At 41.7% G+C, this 15,748-nt stretch overlaps 1 long non-coding RNA gene across 3 annotated transcripts in view; it reads right to left on the bottom strand.

Moving 5' to 3' along the window:
* Nucleotides 1–14,294, bottom strand: part of LOC120405112 — a 30,748-nt gene extending 16,454 nt beyond the window's left edge. Inside the window, exons 1-2 of one of the 3 annotated variants that reach the window (XR_005598376.1) lie at nt 14,032–14,294; nt 4,043–4,130 (exon numbers count right to left, since the gene is read on the bottom strand). This is a non-coding gene — a long non-coding RNA (uncharacterized LOC120405112). Of the gene's footprint in view, nt 1–4,042; nt 4,131–4,844; nt 4,980–14,031 lie in introns of those variants that run through there. The other 2 variants (XR_005598374.1, XR_005598375.1) reach the window with 2 other exon arrangements.
* Between the last annotated feature and the right edge of the window lie 1,454 nt (nt 14,295–15,748).

Below are 15,748 nucleotides of genomic sequence, written 5' to 3'. Positions count from 1 at the left end.
AGGTGCCTAAATCCATATTTATCTATGTAAAAGTGGCCTAATTTTTCAGATGCTTAGCATCCACAGCACCCATTCACTTCAATGGGAGCTTTGCTTGCGTGAGGACTACAGGTTTTGGCCTTCTCACGTATGTTGTTACTAGAGAGCCCACAACATGATACGGAGGCCGGAAGGGAGGAGGATGTGGGCTAAGAAAAACATTCTAGATTTTTAGTAACAAAACTGAATTAATGTAATCTGAATGTGCTCCTCTGCATTGAAAGTTTCAGGCCATCATAGTTACTGGCAAGGTAATAAATTATGGGCCCAGTGCTAATCCTTGGGACCAGAACTTCTGTGCCTGATGCAGCATAGGAAGGAATGGGGTAGCATAAAGTAATTTTTTAGGCCACCTTTAAACCCTTCTGATCCAGAGTGGTAAATGACCATGTCCAATAATACAGAGCCAGATTCTGTCCCTTTCTGTTGCCCGTCTATGCTTCTCTGCTGGTGTAAAAGGGTTACAGCATCTCCTTGCAGAATGCATCATGTGCAGGAGCAATGCAGAGTCAACACAGGAAGTCCTACACAGTAGCATGCAGCATACAATGGTGGGAAAAGGAATGGCTGGAGTCTCCTGCATTGTGACTACAGTTGGCTGTAGCTCATGAGCACTGTGATAGAGTGTCTGCCCCACACAAGAATAGAAAGGGTTAACCTCAGCAGTGAGCAAGGGAGGTGAGTCTTCCAAGTGGCCCCGGGAAGCTGAGTAAGTCACAGCCAATCAGGGAGGAGTTGCAGGGAGCAACCAATCTGGGCCTGGCAGGCTCAGGGCAAGGCAGGGCCAGTCACTGGGTTCCTAGCAGATGGATGGAAGCTAGCACCATGGACAGAGCAGTGGCTGGCAAGGACCAGGGGAGTGATAGGGAGCTCCTGGCTGGCTGCTAGGACTGACATGCTAAGGCCCTGAGGTAAGGGTGAAGAAGGTGCTAGGCCCACAGGATAGTGGCCAAGAGAAATATACTGAGAACTTGGAGGGGATGCAGTATGTGGCTGCCATCTACAGGGTCCCAGGGTTGGGACCTGGAATAGTGGGTGGGTCCATGTCACCCCCACTCACCACTGGGGAAGTGGCTGGACAGTTGGACAGCCGCACTAAACCCCCAAAAGGCGGGAGCACAGATGGTGACACGGCCACAGGGCTGTGCCATGAAGAAAATGCTGCAGTCCCTGGAGTGATATGGGTCAGAGAGCAGACGTGACAGCAGGCAAGGCACCATCAGGGGAGGTCATACTGACCTGCAGAGCTAATGCCCAAGACAGCCAGCAGGAGGCACCAGTGTGGTGAGTGGAGGCTCATCATAGACATCCTTTCAAGTCCTAAAATTAGGAAGGCACAAAGGGGGCCATAAAGCCACCTCCTGAGACTCTCAGTACAGAATATGGACATTGTAATTACACAAATAATTTTTATGTAAAATATATAGATTATCCCCAAGTACTCACCACAGCTGACTGTCTTGTTTTTTGTGAGCATCACAAAAATTATTTTTAGAGGGGATTTGAATTCAGAGAGGGTACACTTGGGACAGGCATGACTAAACAGGTCTTTGAGGCTGGCATCACTGGCTGAACAGAGACAAGAGGAGGGCAATGTACAAAAGGATTTTGCAAGGACTTGAAGATAAAGGTCTAATACCTGAAGCTGAACCAGTAGAGGAGAGAAAGCTGCAGAGAGATTCAAAGGAGAACAGGTGACAGGTAAATCATGAGAATTTCCTGGTCTTTTGGTCAAACAAAGCTGGCATCCTTATGTGCTGGAGTTAGTAAAATCTATAATGTTGCTATATAACATTGGTAGCAGATAACCACCTTGCATCTCAAGGTAATTGCCACATATTCATCTGGGGTCAAATTCTGTTCTTGGTTGCCCTTCTGAAAGCAGAATTTTATTTCTGAATTTTTGGGGGGGGGGGAGAAGAGTAAAAAAACTAAAATAAGTGGGAGTGCAAATGGCCAGGAATTCCGTTCTTATTAACAGATAAGAAATAAATTAATAGATATTGAACAATAAGTAACAATGTGAAGTAAAATCCCTATAGGCAGGGTGTCTCCTTAGAAAATCAAATACTGAAGAAGCAAAATCTCATGCTGCACCTGATTATTAGAGAGCATCAAGAGATGGGGAATGACAAGTAAAGAGGATGATGTTATATCCTGGGAAGATTGTGGCTGTGAAGATACTAGGAGAACTTGGGAGGTCTTTATTCATTACCAGACTGACAGCAGATGATGACGGTGTGTCTGTCACAACCGTATCTTGCCAGGGAAAAGGCCAGTTTCACAAATTATGCACTGTAAGGGTCATTGAATATTTTTGAGAGAAACATTATACTTCACAGTCTGTTGTATCTGTTTTTTGATTGTCACATACAAAATCTTTATTTCCTCAGTGTGTACCTTTTTGTTACATGTCCCCACAGAATACTGTGCCTGTACTTTAAGTGCATTTATTCAGAAAGGAAGTATAGTATCTGTATACAACATAATTATGGTCATGTTCAAAACTTATACTTTTCTGGGCTTACTTCATGAAAGATCAACTTTCTGCTTGCTTGGATTTAGTTTGAGATCAGCTGAAAAAAGTCCAGGGTGCCCATCTTACAAGTGAAATAGCTGTCGTTCACTTTTCCCACAGTGCTAGAGTGGTTGCTTTTTCCCCCACTTCATACCTAATGAAAACAGATACTGAAAACAGGGAGGTGGGGAACTCTATGAAAATAAGTGTTCCTGGCTGTCATTCAAAACACATTTATCTGTTTAAAAAAATAAAAAGACGATTTTTTCCAAAACCTTCTCTGTAGGTTAAGCCTGCTTACAACAGAGTTGAATAAAAAGCAAATTCTGAATTTACCATGGCACAATCCCGCCCCATACAATCAGGGGCCTGTTCTCACACTATTTCTGACAGTCTTTTCTGAAAGAAAACACCTCAAGATCAAGTACTAGAGACACTTCCCCCACCCCTGGTCTCTTACAGGACAAACATTACAACAGTAGAAATATCCAATCTTCATTGGTCATTTTAATTTTATTTCATTCCCAGCTATCTTTTCCCTCTTTAATTTCTACCCTCTGCCTCAAAAAAATATTTACAAATGGCAATGTTCTATAAAGGCTGCGTGGGTTTTAAGAGACAACTGCAGTCTAATGTATCTGGTGTGTCAGTTTCTGTTCCATGCTACTGTTTTGTTCTGCAGTGGGAAAGGAGAAAAAATAGCATCAACTGCAATTCTGTTGGGTAAACATCACTGTGAATTCTAGCTGGTATGAGCAGTCCCTCACTGGTCAAAAAACACCCGTAGCTGATGTCTGTGCCACTGCCTTGTCCTGACTTGCACATTCTAATAGTAACTTGTTAAGGTTACAGTAGGATGAGATGATCAGACACTTAGCTGGTGTTTATATATACAAGATGGGTTAATTCGGCAAGATTACATATTTGTTTAAAAGTCATTAAATATTCCTCTCCACGGAAATCTTTGCATTCAAATTCAGTAAAAATACAGACACCGAAGTTGGGATATAACCAAAATTCAACTGTTTGTTAAATAAAGAGAAGAAAGTTCTTAGAGTCTGCAAATACTTGACACAAGTTCTACAAACCACAATTATTGGCAAACATACCACACTTCCCAACTTTGTCTCCCAGTACAGATTAAATTTTCTCTTCCTCACCCACGATTGTTGTCTCCATTTTACCACTGTACAGACTTGACGTCAAAAATGCTGAGTCATGAAACTGAGGTTATGGAGAACTATATTTATATCAAAGATATGCCAGATAGGCTTACTGCACTATTGCTTATCCTGTGTTTCTCATTCTAAGACGGTGCTTCACATTTGGGCCCTGGTAGTCTGCTAGTAAAGAACTCAAAGGCTTAAAAGTATAAAATAGTTCACCTTGTAGCCTGTCAAGATAATTTTGCATCTCCTCCCTATGCAACAGCAAGGTTTTATATTGTGTCTAAACAAGGTAGTTACATGCTGAGTTGAAACTGACTTTTGTTCTACCTGATGCAAAGCAGCAATAATCCTGCAGAGTTTCCTGAATTTGCTATCTTTCTCCAACAGATGGCAGTGCATTTCTCCTGTAGTTAGCCAAAAGTTTAAAAACATTTTGTTAAAAATAGATGCCCCACATTCTTAATTGTCAAATCTTTTTCTATTTATTGTTAGACACAAATCAAAAGCTGTTTAGATCTTGGGTAAGCTCACTGTACAATAGATAAAAACATGTTTTAAAAAACCCAGACACTTTTGTAGTTTATTAAACAAACTTGTAATACCAGAAAATGCTGAACAACTTGTGTTTAGACACAGGCATCCCAATTATTTATTAAGTGTGAAAATTTAGTTGCAAAAAGTTGAGTGCCTACTGTTAGGCACCTAAATCCAGGTGTAGATTTCTTAAAGAAATGTGGCCTAATTCTTGGAGCCGAGCGCTCACAATTCGAGAATCTATGGAAATCTGGCCACATTTATTTGGGTGACTTAGGTACCAAAATTTGAAAATGTTGATCTTTATCATGAAGAAGTCATATTGTGAGCTTCTAGGGCAGGAATTTTTTATTATGTGATTGTAAAGTAGCTAATGCAGTGGGGGCACTGATCATGATTGGAGCCTCTTGGTGGTCCTGAATATGGAAATGGAAGCATTTCGGAGAAAGCTACAGTGAAGGCTCTTCACTGAATCCATTTTTTCCCTAATCCTCTAAATTTAGTTTCCAGGACCTTTCTCTCTTACTTCTCTGCATTTTTGGTACCAATATGTATCACAACCATGGGCTTGCTCTAGCACTCACTGGATGTTTGTCTAAATGCCTTGTGAGATCCATCATCTTCACACCCAGGAGACAAGTCACTTGAATGGAATCAAGGTCACTAACACCATGATATCGATTGGCCTGATTCTCTACCGCTTTGCATCTTGTGTAGTCATTTACACCTGTGCAAAGAAGATGTAAATATTACCACTCTGACCTAGCAACCAACTTGGATTCTCCTTTTGCACAGGTGTAAATGACTGCACAAGGTGAAAGACAGTGGTCAGCCTTGATATTTCTAATGTTCACACTCTATCACCAGGGCCTGTCTCTCTGAACTCTATTCACAACTTTGGGAGTCACCTACAAACATGTTTAAATATTCTTCAGCATTATTGCCCAATTAAACCAATAAGGAAGTATGGTTAAGTACAAGTAAGAATCTCAAAAGCGCTCAGGGTTAGCTTAACTCTGCCCCCATTGAAGTCAATGGGAGTTTTACTTTTAAATTATCAGTATGAGGTGTTATAGTTGCTTTTCGGTAACCTTATTGGAAAAAAATCCCTAGACATGATATCTTTGGGATAAGTTCTTATCCTGGTGGCTATCAGCCACTCCTTATCCTGTCAAGAAACTGGCCTGCTATTCTGCAATCACATTGCTTCCTGTCAATGGATATGATTTGTAGACACAAGGAGCTGACTTCAATATCTGTTACTGTTTTCCTGCTGGTTTGAGGATACTTCCCTCTTTAATTCCAATAGCATTTGTAACACAGTAACAATTCTGCTAAAGTTTTAAAGGTGAAAAGGGGAGCAATATGTCAGCATCAAAAGCCTCTGGCTGGGGTCCTTCTCTTAGGTACAGAGGCTCAGCCCCCAACTATCTACCAGCAAGTGAGCCTAAGGTACCCATGACATAGGAGAAGGCCTCAAGTCCAGCTGGAGGATTGGCAGCTGTGGCAAAGGAGAAGATGTCCTTAGCGGATGGTTAGTAGTTGGTTAATTCTCAGCCTGCTGCTTGTAGCTTATATGAACTGTTTGGCTGTTCACTGGAATTTGAGCTGAATTCCTCAGTGTTTGATAGGTGTGGTATAATTTTAAAACAGTTATCCAGCAACAGTCACTGATGGGCTCTGTTCTTCCATGGATCTCAGTTAAGATTCTGAATACTGAAAAGGGAGAGCCCCTACTCACTCTCATCCGTTCTATGGATACTCTTTTGTACAGCTTTGCTGTAGTATACAATAGTCTTAAATCTGGAAATCCAGTGGAGAAAAGCCCACTTAAAGCCATTTAATATTTTGCAGACCATAACAAAGGGAGGGCTGGGGAGTTCACTATTTCTAAGAGAGGAGATACCTGTGCATAACCAACTTTCCCCACATTCCAAGGAAACTTAAAAGACCAAACGATCCCAAGGAAACAGCAATGTTTTCATTTATATTGAATGTGACAAATGTGGGAAAGCTATTTAATAACTATTAATAAGTTATCTGGATCTGTCACTACCATACTGTTTCTGTACCATCTATAGGGAGTGGATATTTAACCATAGGGGGTCTGCCTGGGAAGCAGAGCCTGCCCATCTAAGGCACCTGATAGAAAATACATAAAAGTTGATAAGAGACAATATAAGAATGAGTAGTCTTACTAGCTCTACTCCTGGGCAGCAATCAAGGTCAATTTGAACAAGGTGGGGGATCTGGCTGAGGCCTTGTCTTCACTAGGGAAAAAGGAGTGTTCTTATCTTGAGTCCGCTACTTGAATTAACCAACATGAGGTATAGGGTAACCAGACGTCCCGATAAAATCGGGACTGTCACTATATTTAGTTGTTTGTCCCGCGTCCCGACCGACGTATGGTCAGGACGCCATTTGTCCCGATAATTTTGCTTCGGCGGCAGCCCCGCCCGCTATGTGTCCTGATATTTTGTTCTTGTCATCTGGTCACCCTAATGAGGTAATATGAGGTGCTATCCTAGTAAAGACAAGGCAGTTTGCAGTTTTTCACACAAGTTAGCAGGCTGAGGTAATACTAGGCTCTTTCATAGTCTCTAAGTCTACTTGTTAACTTGTGTGAAAAATGCAAACTGCCTTGTCTTAACTAACTAGAGGTAAAATCATAGTAAACTTGAATTAGGAACACACCTCTATTCCTAGCTAAGATGTACTTGAAAAAGATCCAAAGAAACAGAAGAGAAAGTTAGTTGGTTTGGTTCCAGTAACTTAAGAGGCTTTCAGTGAAGCATAAGTTTAGATGAGACTGACTATGCCTGTAGGCTGTTCGTTGCTTAAAATCTTTTTTTCTCTAATGCTTTGTTCCAACTGCTAAATAAAAATACTTTGTTTTAAGAAAGCTGGTGGTAAATGTCACCAGTCAGAGTGCCCAGAGAGAGGAAATGCAGGTGCCTGAAACCCAGTCAGACCAAGATGGTGGTCAGCAGTTGGTACATACAGGGTGGTGTTTCCTGGTCCTGGTCTAAGAGTGGAAGAATTGCAAGAATCCACCACAAGAGAGGTGAGGTCAAGAGGCCTAGCACCTGAAGTGGGTGCTCTCAGAGAGACCAGAAAGTGGACAGAAGTTAAGCAAGGCCAGTAACCATGACACTGCAATATTGCACTCGGTGGTGTCAGGAACCTACTTTAGATTGTGCATGTTCTCCTTTCAGAGGAGGTTGTGTGCTTTGTTGACCATGCATAAGGAAACCATTTTGATAACGAGTATATGAAAACATGAAACACAGATGAAGGAGTTTCTATTCCACTGGGTCACTTGCAGCCAAAGGAAAGTGACAGTTCTGGAAATTAATAAGATGTCATGTAGTGTTCTTTAAATGCACAGATTCTGTGAAACCTTGTGCCAGAGGCCAGCAAGAGATCAGATGCAATCATCAGCTGTATCATAGTACCTGGACAGCCAATTCTGTGTTTTTCCTTCATTTCTCTTTCTCTTGAAAGATGAGATTCTTTAGGGCTCTCCTTCCAGAGCAAAGAAAAATTAACAAGAAGTGAATGAAAAGATGAATTTCACATGGGAAAGAATTGTGTGATTTTCCACCCCCCCATCCATTTAATGGTTAGCCTTTTTCCATCCTCCCTAATTTCAGCTATCTATGAATGTCATTGAAACTGGCAATCAGTTTATTGTGAAACTAATTTCATTTATATTATTAAACAACTATTTAACTACTACTACCGTACTAGTTGCTTTGGTGTTGCTCAGTATCTGCTAAGTGCTCAACAGTCACAAAAAAAGGCACAATCCCTTCCTCACAGGGCCTGCATTTTGCAAGACAAACCTGACAGATAGTGTGGGTAGGAAAAAGGATATACAATAAACAAATCAAGAGGCCAGCTGGTAATTGTCCATGGCCAGATAACGTGGGATCTTCCTGCTGGTATAAATCAGTACAGCTCCATTGACTTCAATGAAGCTATGCCAATTTACACCAGGTGAGCATCTGACACTTATAATATTTTCATGTGTTCTTATAGGATATGTAGCATATTCTGTCATCTCACACACTTAAAAAAGCCAATTGGTTAGTTTCTTGTAGGTTTCATGGTAGGAATGGGTCTTCAGGAGGAATTTGAACATGGAGAAGGAAGTGATCTTGTAAACCAGAACAGGAAAGACATTCCCACACAGTGGTGTGATGGAGGAAAGAATTGAGATGCTTGGGGAAAAACTGGACAAATGAGACATTGAGTCTGGTATTGGGGGACTGCAGTGGCTGGGAGGGGGTGCATGTGTCACAAGATAAAAGGGGAATAAGGACAACCTGGGGAATTACAGACCAGTCAGCTTAACTACAGTACTCAGAAAGATAATGGAGCAAATAATCAAGCAATCAATAATCAGCAAACGCCTAGAAGATAATGTGATACATAACAGTCAACATGAATTTGTCAAGAACAAATCATGTCAAACAAACCACTAGCTTACTTTGACAGAGTAACAATCCTTGTGGCATTGCAGCAAGCGGTAGATGTGGTATATCTTCACTTTAGTAAGGCTTTTGATATTGTTTAACATGACCTTCTCGTAAACAAACTAGGGAAATACAGCCTAAATGGAGCTACTATAAGATAGGTGCATAACTGATTGGAAAACAGTTCCCAGAGAGTAATTATCAGTGGTTTATAGTTGAGCTGGAAGGGCATATTGAGTGCGATCCCTAAGAGATCAGTTCTGGTTCTGGTTCTGTTCAATATCTTAATCAATGATTTAGATAATAGCATAGAGACTACACTTATAAAGTTTGTGGATGATACCAAGCTGGGAAGGGTTGCAAGTGCTTTGGAAGATAGGATTAAAATTCAAAATGATCTGGACAAACTGGAGAAATGGTCTGAAGTAAATAGGATGAAGCTCAAGAGGGGCAAATGCCAAAGTACTCCACTTAGGAAGGAACAATCAATTGCACACATACAAAATGGGAAATGACTACCAAGGAAGGAGCACTGCAGAAAGGGATCTGGGGGCCATACTGGAACACAAGCTAAATATGAGTCAACAGTGTAACACTGTTGCAAAACAAGCAAACATCATTCTGACATGTATTAGCAGGAGTGTTGTAAGCAAGATACGAGAAGTAATTCTTCCGCTCTACTCTACGCTGATAAGGTCTTAACTGGAGTATTGTGTCCAGTTCTAGGCACCATCTTTTAGGAAAGATGTGGACAAACTGGAGAAAGTCCTGAGGAGAGCAACAAAAATTATTAAAGGTCTTAAAAACATGACCTATGAGGAAAGATTGAAAACACTGGATTTGTTTAGTCTGGAGAAGAGAAGTCTGAGAGGGGACATAACAGTTTTCCAGTACATAAAAGGTTGCTACAAGGAGGAGGGAGAAAAATTGTTCTCCTTAGCCTCTGAGGATAGGACATGAAGCAATGGGCTAAAATTGCAGCAAGAGAGGTTTAGGCTGGACATTAGGAAAAACTTCTTAACTGTCTGGGTGGTTGAACACTGGAATAAATTGCCAAAGGAGGTGGAATCTCCATCATTGGGGATTTTTAAGAGCAGGTTGGACAAACACTTCTCAGGGATGGTCTAGATAATACTTTGAGTGCAGGGGACTGGACTAGAAGCCATTTCAAGCAATGGTGCTGGAACAATTTGTATAGTGGGGGTGCTGAGAGCCATTGAACCAATCTGTAAACCCTGTATATGATGGAAACCACTGCAAGCCAGGGCATGCTGCAGCACCCCCAGACCCTACTTCCTCACTTATGCAAACTTTTTGGCTTGAGGACCACATCGGGGGTGGGCAAATTTTTTGGCCTGAGGGCCACATTGGGGTTCTGAAATTATATGGAGGGCCGAGTAGGGAAGGCTGTGTCTCTCCAAACAGCCTTGCCCCCACCCCCTATCCACCCCCACTCAAAACCCCCTGACCCATCCAACCCCCCCTTCTCCTTATCCCCTGACCTGGGACCCCGTGCCCTAACTGCCTCCCTGGGACTCCACCCCCTATCCAACTGCCCCCTGCTCCCTGTCCTGACTGCCCCACAGGAGCCCCTGCCCCTTATCCAATCCCCCCACTCCCCTACCCCTTACCATGCCACTCAGAGCACCAGGACTGGCAGCCGCGCTACCTGGCCGGAGCCAGCCACACCACCACGCTGCCTGGCAGGAGCTCGCAGCCCCACCACCCAGAGTGCTGGCAGCACGATGAGCTGAGGATGGGGGACAGCAGGGGAGAGGTGGGGGCTAGCCTTCCTGGCCGGGAGCTCAATGGCCGGGCAGGCCAGTCCTGCAGGCCGGATGTGGCCCACAGGCCGTAGTTTGCCCAACTCTGTTCTAAAATAAGGGTGGAAAGGAGGTGGGGCAGAGTTATAGAGGACCTTAAAGGCAAAAACAAAAACTTGAACTTGATGTGGTGGAGAATGGGAAGATAGTGGAGGGATTCAAAAGCAGGTAACATGATCAGATCAGGCAAGGAAGCAGCAACGTGGCTGTCAGGGAAGCCAGGAAAGAAGAGGTGATGCAAGTCGGGACAAAAGTGTTAGCACTGAATTGGAGAAAAATGGATGTTGGGAATGTTTTAGAGGGAAAAGTGGTAGGTTTGGGGGACAGCCTAGATGTGAGGGTGAAAGAGATTAAATATCAAAGAGGACTTCAGATTGTGAGCCTACATGACAGGGAAAATGATGGTGCTATCAGTGGTGACAATGAATGAGGGTGTCAAGCTGTCCTGTAGCGGCTCAAGAGCATGGATATCAACAACAGGGCAACCTGTTAGGAAACAGCACACAAACCCCAAATTGATTGTGAGTTCTGTATTTAGATTTCAGCAACCAGTTATCAAGTGTAAAACTCCTCCGGCACTATAACATCCTTAACATGGAGTCACAGACAGTCTCTTTGGGTACTCTGACCTGTCTCATTATCCATGTAACCCTACCTTTGTGATCGATGATCCCTTACATCAAAGATCACAGCAATATTCAGGTTACTCCCAGTCCCAAAGGACCAGTCACTTACCCCAGGTCAATTGCACTTTAGATCTCACACCAAAGACAATGCTTGTAGCCAGTTCTATATTAAACTATCTAAAGATTTATTGTATAGGAAAAGGAAATGAGAATTATTTACAAGGTTAAAGCAGGTAAACCTACACACACACACACACAAGTTCCAATCTTAAATTTCAAATAATAATAGAAGCTTCGATAGTAAGCAAGCTCTATAGGTCCTATTGGGCTAACCTAGGGTAAGCACTGTGGCTCTTTCGCTTATGCTTAGTAATCCTGGCCCCTCAGAGTCCAAGCAGAATAAAGCTACAGTTGTTCCTTGTTAGGGCTTTTTAATCCCTTCCCCCCTTGCACTTTGAGCTACAAACTCAGCTGATGGAAGGAATTCACTTGCACAACTTGATGTTCCACAATAGTTGCGGGATGTTCAGCCGTGTTGGGATCACCTCACATGCACCATACATACAAGGTCATGCTGTGTGGAAGACAGCTTCCATGCGGCGTGATATCACACGTGTGGTGCTTGTGAGGTCACACTGAGTGGAGGGACCCCATTTTGCTCTTCAGAATGGAGTTCACTATGCTGTCTGGGGTCCTGGGAGGAAATTATTAAAATGGGGTCTTGCTGGCAAAAAGTTTGGGAGCCCCTGGGTTAATGGTTCTCTCCTGTCTGTTCACACAGTTACAGAGGCTTACAATGGAAATGCGCAAATATTACCTTATAACATGGGATACAGATGTTATAAATGAGATTAATGCATGCAGAAATTTACAAGCATGCAATGAAGTCTAAATACTAATGCCTATTTTAACAATACTAACACAGAGGTGAACCAGATGGATTCTGGCTATGTGTTAATCAGTATTCAAGTGAGGCGGGGGATATTGGCATGGGCTGCCACCTGGTTTGCTAGTGTCACAGAGGAAGTTACTCAATGAATTTTTTTCAGAGAGAAGCCGTGTAGCAGCCACCTTAGATATTAATTGGTAGGGTTGGGAGATGAAGGGGAAGGTTTGAGTTAAGAGAGGAGGAGGAAAAACACCAGCAAAAGAGGAAGATGATAGGTGAGAGAGAAGCCTGGGAGAATACACTCAACCTTGGTGTGGCTTATTTCATAGTGGCAGACTGAAACCTCTGTGGGAGACAGGTGAGCAGAGATATCTAGGACAGGTGGGCACCTTGGCATTCTGCATTCTCTGCTACCTAGTAGGCCAATCACAGAGAGGGGCTGTGTACCCTGAGCAGGGGAAAACTGCTCCTTCTTAATGACAGTGACTTTGTAGGGTAAATAGAAATGGTCTTAATAAGCACACAAATATAATAGAAACATCAAGTATCAGGGAGCTTGGGTCTGGGTGTCAAGGAGACTAGAACAGTGTTCCCTTTGGATTACTCACAAATGAAGAAAAATAAATCTTTGCAGTAGCTCCTGGGAATCCACAAAAGATACAGCCTTTCCTCTGAACATAAGAGTGACAGCAGCATCTGCTGAACTACTTGAGAACATGGCATAGATTCAGATGAAGCAAGCATGTGCCATGTGACTCCAATCAGCTGATGTGGCTCAAACAGCCAGCCATCAGGTACAGCAATGAAATTCTGTAAAGCACCATGAACATTTGGTTTTGTGGATAGTTACTGGCAAAACTTATTTGGAGAGTTCTTGATATTCTGTTAAACCTATAAATTTTTACCAAATTCACTGCCATTGCACAAATGGTCAAACAATTAGTAGATTGGCAAATTTCCTCTTATGACTTTCACAAGAAGTTTGGCTCAGCTGTATATTTCATAAAACTTACACACATATGAGATATATATATTTGATTAGCTGAAATCACATTTTCAAGTTCTGATAGAAAAACTAAGCAATACTAAGTTTCAAACGTGCTCCCACCAGAAATGTGAGCAAGAATCGGAGTACAACAATTTTATTTTTACGTATATCTGCTAATCAAGATAATAACCTCTTTGCACTAAATTCTCCTCTCCACAAAAACAAATCCTTATCCCCTTTTTGTGAAATTTAGAGAGCAATGTGTGTAATTAAATATGATCTAGGTTATCACAGTTATAAGAACCCTGTTGTGCATCAGCATAATAATAATACATATGATATTCCTACCCAGACAGAACTCTTTGTTCGTTTAAGAGGTATCTACATGTGAATGCAATAACTTTAGCCACCAAATATGCATCTCTCATTCTAAATTAGCACTTAATATTATTCCAATGAATTTAATTTTGGAAGGACTTTTATTATAACAGATCAGATACTTAGAGAATGTTTGAATGTGCAGTAGGACTGGTAATGATATATATAGGTGATTTATTTATTTAACTGTTAAAAGCACCAAAGCCTATTTTAGCTCCCTGTATCAATTTCTGTATACATGAATTATGAGATCCTGAATAATGAACATGTTATTTAAATTGTGCTGTGACACTACATAGTGCTGAGAAGTCATTTTCTACAGTTCACTATTCTCATAGTCAATGGTGCTTGACTTGATTACCAGTTCCTCACAGCCAGAGTAGATCTGGGCAGTGGTTTAGATTTGTTAAAAATTAGTTAGATAAAATTGTCCTGAATGAAATAGAGTAGATTAGGGATTTCATTCCAGTTGGTTGTTTCTTAGGTAGATGTTAATTTCAAAGCGTAAAATACACATACTACATTATATTTTGATAGCAATTTAAAACAAGAGTAAAAGAACAGCTGCTCGCAAAGGCTAGATTCTTACCTGGACTATGCAAGGACTGATGGACAGTAAGAATCCTTTTTACATCCTAATGTGGGCTATGTGGATCTTGGGTCCAGGTGAATAGATGTCAGAGGGCACTGCACTGCCATGTACTCCTGTTCTGAAGTGAGTTGGTAGAGAAGGAGTGGGTAATGGACAGATTCTTAGCACTAGCCAACAACTTGCTGGCTAGCTCTTTGAGCAGCCATAGGGATGTCCTAGTTTGCTAGTGGTATAGGCCAGTGACAAATGATTACCTTCACCCCCACCTCACCTGGAGAAAAGAGAAAGCCGAGGCATCATGACTCAAGGGATGTGTCTGAGTCATAGTGCCTCCCATGGTTATGCCTGTGGTTGTGCTGTTTATGCAAAACACCTTGCCCAGGGCTATGCCTGAAGTAAAAATCCAGCCCTGAACTGATTAGCCCTGTATGCCCCATGTGACTGAGACTGGCCCAATATATTTGTTCCCAAACTTCATGCCCATTCATCAAATACCTTGTCACAAAAATTAGTATGTAGGTGCTCTTGAGAGCATGTCTGCTGTAAGAATCCCATTGCTTGACATGTATTGTACATTTAACAAGTACTTTTACAATCCTCGTGATCTTTCTGAAATCTAGGCAGTGTTTTGCACATTGGTTTCTGTAATGTGGCAGTTTATGGTCTGTTTCCATCTGAACTGATTTCTGCCCATAAACACACTCATAAAACTGCTCACGACCAAAAACAATTGCAGCATTTCTTTCTCTACCTGAGCACAGTTCTGTTGTATTTCAGTCAGTGCTTTTCAAGCATATCCAGTTGGAGATCATCTTGCAGAATGACAGCCACCAATCGATGTGAGTTTAAATTGACTGAGATCTTATGCTCTCTATCAACCTCAAAGTACTTCAGTACTGGTGCTTCTGTGACAAGTTTCTCTAATTGTCAAAAGGTTTTGTTGTCGCTTTTATCCATGTGTTATTCTGCACTGTACTCAAGCAACATTATGAATGGAGCATTTAATTTGTGATAAACTAAGGATGAGTAACAAGCCCATGAATCTCTTCAAGGCCTCCTGGTTTGAGGATCTTTCTGTTTGTACAGTAGTCTCCAAGTTTCTTGGTTGTGGTCAAATACGTGTGTCACTGAATATGTCTCCTAATTTCATTCAATCCCATCTGACATTTGTGCCTGTTCAATTTAAGGTTCTTTTCTTTGACACATTGCAGAAAATCATTCTCCCATAAGTCTCATTGTAGGGTTTATTATTTCTTCCACCCCATTCAAATCCTCAAAGATATGGGACAACTTTGGTATACCTGAGGTGGTCCAGAAGGGAAGGAAGATGCTTAAATGTAGATGTACCAAGCAGGAAGTTGAAGGTGTGGAGTTTTGCTCTTTTTGTATACAGTCGGAGCTGCCAAAACCAATTATTTAATTCCAAAACTGAAAATACTCTTGCATTTTGAAATGTATACCTGACTTCTTCAGTACTTTATTCAGTTCTTTTTAGAGCTATACAAATCCTTAATTTGTTTGGTTTATTATGGTAACCATTTTATTAACTCAGTCAGTTGGTGTGTGAATTTGCTCAGTAGCGTCTAATTTACCATGCTTCAGGATTAGCTTTTACTTTAGCTTTCAGTGCTAATGAGATGTTGCATGGTGTACTTTTTGGTTGCATATATGCACATATTTCAGTATGATGCATTGTATTACTAACAGTTTCCAG

Source organism: Mauremys reevesii, linkage group 4 (assembly GCF_016161935.1).
Source record: "Mauremys reevesii isolate NIE-2019 linkage group 4, ASM1616193v1, whole genome shotgun sequence".
Taxonomy (NCBI): Eukaryota; Metazoa; Chordata; order Testudines; family Geoemydidae; genus Mauremys; species Mauremys reevesii.
This window is presented reverse-complemented; position numbering and strand designations above follow the sequence as displayed.